Below are 12,523 nucleotides of genomic sequence, written 5' to 3' on the forward strand. Positions count from 1 at the left end.
AGGGTATTAGGGCCATGGAGTAGAAAAAATATTTGAGAGGGGAAGATTTTTTTTATTTTGCACTTCGAGAAACAAGTCGAAATGTCGAGATTAAAGTCAAAATTTCGTGAATAAAGTCGAAATTTAGCCTTTTTTCTCAACATTTCAACTTTATTCACGAAGATTTTACTTTTTTCTCAACACCTCGACTTTTTTCTCGAAATTGTATTTCAACATTAATCTCAACATTTCGACTTTTTTCTTGACATTTTGACTTTTTTCTCGAAATTGTACTCCAACATCTTGACTTTTCAATTTTTTTCTCAACATTTCGACTTTTTTTTTTTCGAAATTGTACTTCAACATTAAACTCGACATTTCGACTTTTTTCTCGAAGTGCACAATGGAAAAAAAAATCTTCCTCTAAAATATTATTTTTATTTTTCTCCTGCCTGGCTCTAATACTCTTCCGTAATATTATGTCTGTAATGTGAGACAAAAAAAAGAAGCATGACAAAGACCTCTAATGTGCCACAGCAGGCACTCAAAAGAAGTGCCTTATGTCTGGAGATTGTGAGGTTTTTGCCAAGGCTTCTCACAGCAGTGTCATCGCAGGGGCAGTTTGTGTCAGTTTAGAGGGGATGAGAAGGGAAGAGTTGTCGGACACTCGGAGGGTAAAGGCAGCCTGCTGTGACCAGACTTCATCAGCATAAACTTTTAGGGGTATGTAGAGTTAAAAAAGCAGCAGAACTGCCACTTGCAGTGCACCATGTTACCCATATGTCACAATCAATTTACTTAATTTTCAAAATGGTCTTGCACTGAAATCCTCATTGGAAATGTAGTTAAGTGACTTTGACAACATCCTCTATTTTGTTGTCTATTTTCTGTGCCCACCTTATCCTGTGCAGGGTAGATATGGAGCTAGAGATATTAGATAGACATTTTTCTAAACGTGTGGCTTCAATCACAAAGATGTCTCCAGTGAATGTGTCTTTTTTTTTAAATGCTGACACACTTTAACCCATTATGATGTTTTCCAACACTCAAGGGCATTCATGATGTTTGAAATAATGACAAACATGATGGTAATCTGTCAAGGGTGTACCTGAAGATAAGCTCCAGCAGAACCCTGTGACCCTGAAAAGAAAGAAGCAGGTATAGAAAATGGATGGATGGATGGATGGATGGATGGATGGATGGATGGATGGATGATTAACACAATAGTAAAATTTGAGACTGACAAATAAAAGCCTTTAGTTGATAGCTTGAGAGTACCATTAGGTTTTCCAAAGTATTTTAAAATGAGGCTGTAGTTCATAATAGGTTCATTAATTGAACCACAGACGAGTTAAAAAAATCCAACAGAACAAAACAAACAACAAAAAAAACAACCAGTTGATAGATGTCATCTTTTGTGCTGTCATCATCACATTTAGCAAGTGGAAAGGGATTTTTTTTCTTTTTCTTTCCATGCAAAGTTGTATAATATTTACCAAAGAGTAGAGAGGAACAAAAGCTGGCACCAAATTTACATCAGACATATTTATACCCAATTGGGTCACAAGGGCCTCCAAACACAAATATTGGACAGTTTGGGTTTCCATCAATTTTAAAACTATTTTTCATTATTTTCTGGGTCATTTAGACGTTATCATGACCCAGATATTACCTGGTATACGGAGAGAATCACACGTACACACTTTGGTTGACTCCCTTTTTAATACTACAAACACCAGAGATCTGGAAGAGTAACGAGATGAAGGTGATGGATGTCAGTGAGGTTGATAAACAACTATAGTTTCCATCTCTCCCCTCCAGACTTTGACCTCACTGTGGAGGTTTATGTATTTTTAAAGCACACACACACACACACACACACACACACACACACACACACACACACACACACACACACACACACACACACACACACACACACAAAGGTTCTGTGTCTCAACATCGCAGTCCAAAAGGGAAATCTGGCACTTATAACGTTTAAAGTACTAAGAAATGGAGAGAGTGACACATGTAACACGCAAACTTCCCAACCTTGGTAAAATACAACAGATCTGGGAATGACGAAAACAAAACGCTGGGCACAAGTGGTCTTCTTAGTTATTATGTTCTGTGCCAAAAGCTGAGTAATGCCAATGAACCAAATTTGGCCAAGATGCCTGGCATTGTAAATATGCTTGCAAAAGATCCCAAATAAAATGACAGCTCCGTTTGCATGACGATGGCATTATTTTGTTCGGTATGGATTGAAGTATCTAAAGCGAGGCAACATTTCATTTTTGAAAGTTGCTGCCATCTCCATATAGATTCACTGTGCTCTTCAGTCTCTACATAAAAAGCTGCTTTCACTTTGCTCGTGACTAAGGCATTAAACAAACCTTTGCTGCTCTGAATGTGGCCTGTTTCCATCCAGATGAAACTATAATCACGGGTAGCTGTCATGGAATTTCATGTCAAAACAGGCAAAAGTTTATTGTCTGTGAGGAGTCAAGCTGATGCTATGTTATTATCACTGGCGCTGGACGGTCGGGACCCTCCAGACAAGAGATACCAGTGCCTTCAGGGAAAATGAAAACAAAAGCAAAAGCAGTTCAGACAGACGGATGTGGAGACTTAAAAAGACACATCTGAGAACGGTGTGTTTTTGAGAAAAGGAATTTTCAGAATCAGAGTGACATTCTAGTACAATCTGTACTCTGCCAAAGTATCAATACACAGTTCAGTTTTCAGATCCCTTGAACTTTGATGAGCTGATTTCCACTACCCTCTACCATGCAAGTAATACGAAATGTCATCACAACAAATGTATCAGATTTATCTCTCATGCAGCACCGTGCATGCACAGGTTTGGCACAGGACACATTTCTAACACATTCAGGGATTCTTTCATGACAAACTGGAAAACCAGATATGGACTGGTTGAAAATCAAGTTAGTAGGTTTGCAAAAGCTGGTTCAGTCACGACTGTGTAGCAAGAATCCTCCAAACATAAGCATATCATCTAGACCAGGGATCGGCAACCCGCGGCTCTAGAGCCGCATGCGGCTCTTTAGCGCCGCCCTAGTGGCTCCTGGAGCTTTTTCAAAAATGTTTGACCTTTTTTTTCCCTTTTTTTCTTCTTCTTTTTCTTTTTTTTTCTTCCTGTTTCCTTTCCTTTGTGATCTCAACATTTCAACTTTTTTCTCGAAATTTTGACTATTTCCTCGACATTTCAACTTTTTTCTCAACATTTTGACTTTTCCTCGAAATTTTGCCTTTTTTCTCGAAATTTTGACTTTTTCCTCAACATTTCGACTTTTTTCTCGAGATTGTACTTCAACATTGATCTCGACATTTCAACTTTTTTCTCGACATTTCGACTTTTTTCTCAACATTTCGACTTTTTTCTCGAAGTGCATAATGAAAAAAAAAATCTTCCCCTAGTTATAACTAATATAGCTACATGCAGCATGTGTTGCCTTCATTCTAAGGCTTATAAAAGACTTTTCATTTTTTGCGGCTTCAGACATATTTGTTTTTTGCATTTTTGGTCCAGTATGGCTCTTTCAACATTTTGGGTTGCCGACCCCTGATCTAGACTGAAATGAAAAGTTGAAGAGAATCACAGAAAATGTCTTTTGAGCAAGCACATGGTGACAGTGGGGGGGTCCAAAAGAGAAGAAATCACCAGTGAGTTTAGTGGAAATTACATTTTGCCCTAACTGGTTGGATAGAGGGAACAAAAAAACCCATCAGGATAGAGGGAATAGCATGAAGGATGTAGACAGAGAACAGCAGGTAGAGCAGATAGGAACCGAGCAGGCGTAGAGCCATAAACATCCGCCAAAAAAGCACACAGGGGAGACAAACAAACCTATAGACATGCATGATTTGCAGAAAGAGTAGACGTAATCAGTACACCACTGGAGGTCCCCCGGCAGTCTGGTCCTGTAGCAGCATAACTGAGAGATGACTCAAATGGAAAGAAAGCTTTATCAGAAAGGAAACTTTTGAGCCTAATGGTAACGTATAGCTGGCATTTGCTTCTCGGACTCAAACTGGGAGCGGGCTCCACAGGAGAGGAGCCGCTCAGCTCGGCCTCACATTTTTGCTTCCAGAAACTCTTGAAACCACAAGTCTTTGCTGGTATGATGCGGCACGTCATTGTGAGGTCTGTTAGAGATGCTTACGCGACTGCTATCTGTTACTGGCTAAACATGTGTATACTGGCATGGTCTGAGGGAGAGCGCCAGGCGGATGTTGTTTGTGCCACTGTGTGTCCTATCATCGCCGCTGACAACCGTTTAGTGTTGTTGGCCGAAAAAGCATGAAAAATTGAAACACTGAAGTTATTGTATTTTTGTTTTTTTTTCGCCCAATAGCAGTTTCCCCCGTCAAAATATTATATAGCTTCCTTTGCCAAACATTGGTCGGTTAAATTTCACAGTAAGTGACTTCATATGTTTTTGTTTCTTCCCTCAGCGTAAACACATGTGCTCAGGCTTCTTTTCTGTCTGCAAACTTCAGACGAAACATATATTCCTGCCTAACTTGCAGACGAAAGTTTGTAGTTTCTAGCTGATCTATAGAGCCACATCACAGTAACCACCAACCAAAACTGGACACAAAAGCTTTCGAAAACTAAAACAGCTCTTGGGCAGAAACATCTTTAGACATAAAACAAGATAACATCCCTAAACTTCCTCAAATATCAATACTGGCAAAATAAAAACCATCAGGAAATCCTGATCTTATTTCTAACATTTTGTAGATTTCCTTCCAGAACGAGATGGATTGTCACAGGCACTACTTTACAACACCCAAGCTGCTCAACAGGGCATTGACTTTACAGAAAAGAGCTCCCTAAATTATTCTTATAGGTTTTGTGAGGTAATTGAGAAGTCAGTGGGGGAGCAAGACGACTGTGGAAACCATTTACGCTGACATGCACGCAACATTAATCACCGCGTCCCGGCACTGCGAGACGTCCAGTTTGACTCGCTGACTTTCGAAGAAAATTCAAAACCCGGTTTCTGACAGGGTTAAATCCGGCCTGCGAGTCCACGTGAACTTTCAACATACTGTGACTGACACAGCACAAAGGTGACTTCGACTGTCATCGTGGAATGTAAAGTGATCTTCGGGAGAAGCACTAACAGCAGAGTCTGCTTTCTAAAAGAACAAGGTCTCCAGGCTACCACATGTTTGCTTTCAAAGCACTTAATTCCAGTTTTAATATAAAAAAGGCGCACATACCTTGGCTTACGCCAGACAATTCATCAAAGGAGGATCGCCAATGTTTGACTTATTCTCCTCTTAAAGCTTTAAAAGTAACCTGTGTGGGTGGGCTTTGTTGATACACGATTAGCAAATTCAACATAACAGAATATTTCCTGGGTGATAGTATCATCATAGCAATGTTAATGCAGTTTTCAAAAATACTGCTAATGGAGGGAACAAAATATGCTGCTCCTCCTCAAAATGTTGATCTGCTAGACTTTTATTTGTGTCTTTAGCCAATATCCTGACAGAAGGAGGGAGTGTTGTTTATTCCCTTTATTGCTCCGAGGATTGTTAGAGGATGGCAGCGTTTAAGAGTCCAACCATAGTGTCTGTTGGCTGCTCAAGTTTAGTGGGGGTCAAGCACTAACTGTTTCATGAAACCTTGTTTGTCATAGTGATGTAATCAGGCCCCGCTGGATTCAGTCAGTTAAGCCTCACTCCCAGGTGTGTGTTTGACCTGAACATAAGCAAAAATATCCCAAATTGCAAGTCTGAAATAAAAGGTTGTGCTTTAGCTCTTAACTTCAAATAAATATGAGACGCAGTTTAAAATGAAGTAAGGTGCTAGTAATAGCAGCGTTTCCCTAAATTAACTAAATGATGCTGGCCTACATTGTGGTTAATGAGTGAGCGATTACGTAAGAACAATCCCTGTTTTACTTCCACCTTCTTTTCTCGCAGTTCCATTTTAATTTCTTTGAGGCAATCATTAGATAATGACTTCCAGATTCCAGATTCTTCCTTTTTTGCATTTGGAGTTATAGTGGAGTTATAGCAGACCAGTCAGGCATACTGAGCACAGTTATTAGAGTTTAAGCACTGAAAAAAAAAATCTTGGTTCAATTTTAAATGGAACATTTGCAGGAACAAATAAGAAATTAGGGGGGACAACAAGGAACAGCCTACAGAAAAATGGATGTGGGCACACAGACGAGAAGCATGAACGTTGTCATGTGAGAAAGAGAGAGAGTGAGGGAGAGAAGCGAGCGAGAGGGAGATCTCTTCAGTTTCAGCGGTGGACGAGGAGGAGGAGGAGGAGGAGGAGGAGGAGCTCTGGCCTTGGGTCCCTGGGCACAGAAGGTGCTCCAGCATAGCTGAAGCTCCACTGCTTATACAAATCCGTCCTGCATTGTTGCTGCTCATTGAAGTGCACTAAACTGGGTCATGTTTAAGTCAATAACTATGCTTAAGTACCACATCTTTTCCACAGTCATTCTCCTTGTGCCAGGTGTGTAGAGTAGGGACACTGATCCAGGACCTATTCGTGGTGCTTGTCTTCACTTACTCCATTATATCTACTTTACACTTGCACATCATTGCATACAAAAATAAATTTGCACAGGTGTCGATGTTGGCCAGACAGTTTTGTTAAATATCTGTAATACTTTTTTAAAGACCCGGTCTCACACTCAATGCTCTGCAGAGGGAGATTCGCACACAGGTGAAGCAATCTCCAGAATATCTGTTTATTTGGTGATTACACAGTGATTATATAGATAGTCCGCTCACAAACGAATGATTAGACCTATGCATAAACAACTAACTTAGTTGAAAGCAGGGCTATCATGTTTTTGTGTATGTGTACATAAGGAAATGTGTGAGATTTGAAGATGTTTGCAAGATGTAAATGTGGCATGTGGTGTGACAGAAACAGAATCCTTAGATCAGAATATATTTTTTCTGTTATTCCAATATTCATATATGTATTGCCACTATTCTCAGATTATTACCATAAGTAGACAGAGTTAAATTAATAGTGTTAAACTTTGTCCAATGTGAGTTAAATGTTTCTTTGAATAAATGTAATGGCCAAACAATGTTATCCCAGTTAACATAAATTCTGGTCCAGACTCTGAAGCGATCACAGACGTTCCCTCTGGACATCGAAAAGGACATCCACTCATAACATGAAGACCTGTCTGCATTATTCATTTCATCTTGCCCTGGTATGTGCTTTGATACAGGTCCAATTAACAGACATTTGTTAAATTATCAGTACGTTTCCATGCAGCAAAGATTGATTCAGAAAACCCCCAAACCAAAACAAATCAGAGCAAAAATGCAAAAACAATTGATCTATGGCACAGAAGAAATAAATGAAAACAGGAAGTACTTAGGATCAGTTTATGATCTTTTCACAGGATTTATTAACAGGAAGGCTCATTCTGAAAAGTATCCAACAGCGGAATTAGATCATCTATTGTGTTTGAAAAAATGAAAACTTTGAAATGATGTCAAAAAGGAAACGTCGTCTGCATCAGCTTCTCATACGAAGGCACAACAGAAAACACAACGAGGATAGGTGCAGTTAGCAGGAATGGTATGTTCCAAAGGAGAATTTCCTGCTCATTATTGACTCCAGGTTTCATTGCTGGCATCTCTCGCCTGTCTGTACACTTAAAGTTTTAAGCATTTGGAGTAAATTGGTGTGGTGCAGCCATGGTTTCCTGCAAAAACCGGTGCCTTCGGTGTTGAGTGAAATACAGATTCTGAGATATTTCTCCCTGCCAGTTGAATCGAGGCTCATTAGAGGGTATGAAAACCTGGCACGGTATAAGATGGCAAATGCAGGATTATTTCTCAAATCAAATTTGTCCAGGCAGGTGATAGCCATGCTTAGGTGGTGGCCAAACAACCTGAAAACTAAGTTCACGACCTGGGTGAGACCTGATAAATCTGAGGTGTTACGTTAGTGACTTTGATTTCAAACTCAACCTGCAAGATAAACTTGAGCTGTTGTTTCACACAAATCTCCTCTATGCACAAGGTAAAGGTAAAAGATTAAGGTCCGGTGCTGAGTTTTACGCTGGTATCAGAAACTGTTCAACACGTCCGCAGGGACACGCATGCCAGTCACAAGTGGAGCTCAGCCACATCTGCTATTAATTCCACAGCTTAATTAAGCATGATTAAAGAGGAAAACATAAACTTGCCTCTTTGAGGAATTAAATTCAGTCATAAAACAAAGGAATTTGTTAATGGTAGATGTTGAAACATTATCTTTGTTCAGTAAAAGGGTTGGAGTTCAGGCTGATGGGGTGAGTTAATGCTTCTAAGAAAAATGCAGACTTGATGCTTTAGGCTCACATGCCAGAGTATAAGCTTATCTCACCCTTGCACCTTGGCTTAATGGCGCTGATATCGTCTCTTAACCTCAGGAATGCCCCGAGGAGAGCCTGAACGCTGGAATCTGGGTCTGTATGCAAATCAAAAATGAAAGCTTGGCATACATTTCTCTCGGTCAAAAATCTCATGATGCTTTGATTAGACTCGTATGCACATGCGGATGGTCATTTTGGAAACACAGCGGCCTTCTTAGAAGTCTCGCAAATGAATTCAGTCATCAGGAAGCGCGTGTTTTTGTGCTTCTGTTTTCATCATGCTTTGATTTATCTGAGTATTAAGATCCTGAGTGTTTATGCGCTGTTCCCTGGATGACACCATCTGCTACTAATCTATATTTCCGTCACTGTCTGCACACTGCAGCGCGGAACCACTCAGAACAGAATCCAGTATGAAGACACCGGTTTCCCCGTCTGACTACCTGTGTGGTTCCATCTGGATATTTCATCAATATTTATAACTCGGCAGCTTATCAGACGCATTCATCACAGATATCTTGTATGCTGCTTTCACACAGAGTTACTGAAGATCTGGATCGGACACAATGTACTTCAACAGCTAAATGCTGAACAGAACGTCATGCAGAATCATATTTGTGATAAACTAACTGAGCGTTGTTTAAGCTTTTAAACACTCTATTGTATTAGTTATATACACACTGTACAAGATTAGTTCGCAAATAATGGCAGACAGTTGTTTATACATTTTGTACACTCTTTGCTACAAAACATCCACATACAATCTAGTACTGTGTATATTTAACGTTATTAATTAAATAACACCAGTGGCATGTTTATAGGAACTCAGTGTGAAAACAGATTAGGTAGAAGTTTGCAGTGATTGAGCCGCTCGGTGGCGCAGTGGGTTAAGCAGCGGCTCATATACTGAGGCTACAGTCCTCCTCCTGCAGCGGTCGCAGGTTCGAATCCCAGCCTGCGCACCTTTGCTGCGTGTCTTCCCCGTTCTCTCTCTCTACCCCTTTCCAGTCTGCACTCAATAAAGGGCCACTAGAGCCCAAAAAAATCTTTAAAAAAAAAAAAAAAAAAAAAAAAAAAAGAAGTTTGCAGTGATTTAGTGATGCTGCCTGCAACAACAGACACAGGATGTATTACAGGGTGGTTTAAGTTAAATCATGTCATGTGGCTGTTTTCTAGTGCACTGTGTAGTGTAGTGGCTGACATTTATACCTGAATATGTTTAAACTGACATGTGGCCTGTAGTTCTCAGCTGTAACATTACAATCTCTGACTCTTGTTAAGGTGCACTTTACAGCAGGGAAAATTTGCATCCCGGCATTCACATGGATATTGCTTTTTACATTTGTCAAACACCCTTTACCAGAGAGCTGCTTGCAGTACAAAAACTTCTTAGTTTAAAGGAAATGCAAACAGTGTGAGATGTTCACCAAGACTCCAAACTCCATAGATACCAATCTGACAGGATCTGACGGCATCGGTGGGTTAAGACCACAACCCACTGGGCCTAAATGGTCCGACCCCTTTTGGTGATATTCAAAGGACCTATATTAGGCAAGTGGTCATATGGTTGACCAGCGTACTAGTGAATGGACGTTCCTTTTGCCTGTCACACAAAAGTCGCACTGTTCTTTGTCTTGGCAGTATGACAAGATTTGAGTTTATTCTAACCAACCAAAGAAGTTATAATGGATTACGACCTTTGACGTATGAATGAGACACTTTTCACTTTTTTTTTTTTTTTAAAGATTGCCATATAACACCTTTTATTGAGCATTTTCATTAGAGTTGAGCTCTGTCATGGGAACAGGATAAAGTTATTGACTTCAAATACATGCACTCAGCCTAAGTGAGATCACCGACTGGTCTGAGGCCTGAAGTTTGTTAATTGGCACTTGTCACCTTGGATTTTTGCAGCTAGAAGTGACATCAAGTGATGGCGTATACTTAAAACCTGACATTGTCTATAGGGAAAAGGCCAGGGCACTGCCCTTTTACTCAAAGTCACCATGCCATCATTTCTGCAAAACTTTAATTGTTTTTATATCAACTTTATTTACCCTGTTCCTTTTACATTATTACTATTCCAACGATGACAGAAAGGTATTTTGTAGGATTGCGGTTTGTCATTTCCTGGAAAAGTATTTAAAAAATACAAATGACTCCTCCGGCATTGAGGAATGATATGGGATTGAATAAAGTTCTCCATGAGCGGTGGAGATTTACTGTCTGTTCAATAAGGAAACATTCAAGCGTGCAGGACTAAAGAACACTGAACACTTTAATGCAAAAACTACAGCAGATGATCTAAAAATCCTCTGGGGTTGTCAACAATGGCCAAGTTAGCTACAGGGATCAAATGCAAAGAATTCTTCTTTAGAAATTCAGAAATTTTGATATGATGGTATGGACATTATTTAGCTTTTTCTTTACTGTCTTTTCTTTATTTTTTTGATCCAGAAGCTGCCAGTTATAGGAAGATAACCCATCTGTCAAACCCATTGCTCTTAAAGTCCTTAAGCACGTTTGGACTGGAGGAGACAGGGCTAATGTCATGTGGTTTGATCCTTTAACTAGTATTTTCAGAGTATCATATCATATGTATGGGGGAATATTCCCCGTCTGCAACTTTGATGCCATCAAACCAATAAAGTAAAGACTCAAAATGATGATTGCCTCATATTGTGATGGAAAGTGAAGGCTAAGCCAGAAACTACAGAACCATAACTACCAAACCTACTGACAGACAAGCACAAAATGTTGTGTATTTGAGTTTAGGATGACGCTGAGAGGCAAAATTATTGTTTTGGTTGAGTGTTATGAACTGTGTCTTCTACCAAAGTCACATTATGCTCTTTTCAGTGACAGTGTATATCCATTCTCATCCTTTTCATACCTCGAGGGGACACTACGTTCTTCTGTCGAATCAAATGACAAAATATCAAGAGCTCAAACAGAAAGCATTATGATGCACGGGCGTGGCTATTTCCAAGTCTAACGTCATTCTTTACTGGTGAGATCAGAGCGTGGAGTGCACCCAAAATGACCTCACACATACAAAGAAAGTTTGCAATACTGCTCTATATCACTTGGGTTTATAAAAATAAAAAGGCAGAATTTCCGTGTACCAAGGTAATTCATTCAAGGAAAGACACTGACCCCGAAACGCACACCCACACATACACACACTAACACGTTCCAGCACACAAATGGAGAAAGAACACATAAATTTTCTCAAAACACAATTTATTATGTTTTGCTCCAGTTTTGCTGCTTGCAGGAACACTAAAGCTCACCATGACAGGTTTAACTCAGCCTTGCCAGTACATACCTATCTCTGTGGCACAAAAATGTGCACATACACACACATGCATACACATGTTGTTATGCTTGACAAAACAATACCACTTCATAAATCCTACACGGCCTAAATCCTGCTTTCCTTGAAGTAAAAAAAAAGAAAAAAACACTTTTTGTGATAAGAAATCTGGCTGCTGATACTGCGCAACTTCAAAGCCGCATATATTTCATGAACCGGTAGAGGCTGGCTGGTGGTGCACAGAGATGTCCTCTCAGGCAGCCTGCCCCGATATCAATTAAAACAACAGTCCAAAAAGACAAAGTAAATCAAATGCAGGATATTGGACGGTGGACAAGGAAGAGATGAAAACGTTTCAGAAATTCCATCTCGGGCCGCGGGAGTGAAGAACAAGCAGAGTATCAATGGATTAGTAATTCCTACATAGGCATCAACAACGTCACATAATGCGTCAGTTGCATACGGCTATCTCTTCTAAGGTGCCAAAAAGTGATATGAGTGAAGTTTGAAATTTTTTGTTCCATTCCAGAAAGGTAGTTTTTCTTCAGCCTCTCTGAAGATTTGAGCTTGAGGGTTATAACATACCAGCAGTGATAAAAGCAACAGACCAGGAGATAGTAAATTTTTCTGATGGAAAAATAAGAGGGAGGTTTGATATTATTTCCAAAGTGCTGTTGACAGGAAATACTGTTATTTCACTACTTACATTGGCAAAACAGGATATGGAAAATAGTCTTCATTTACCCATGAACAGACTAACAAGGAGCTATTTGCGTCTGAACGAGCTCCATTGAAACACATTCACTTCATTAATCTGGTTGTCAATGAGCATTTCTGCCTGAATGTG

The sequence above is a fragment of the Cololabis saira genome, chromosome 17, assembly GCF_033807715.1.
Source record: "Cololabis saira isolate AMF1-May2022 chromosome 17, fColSai1.1, whole genome shotgun sequence".
Classification (NCBI taxonomy): Eukaryota; Metazoa; Chordata; class Actinopteri; order Beloniformes; family Belonidae; genus Cololabis; species Cololabis saira.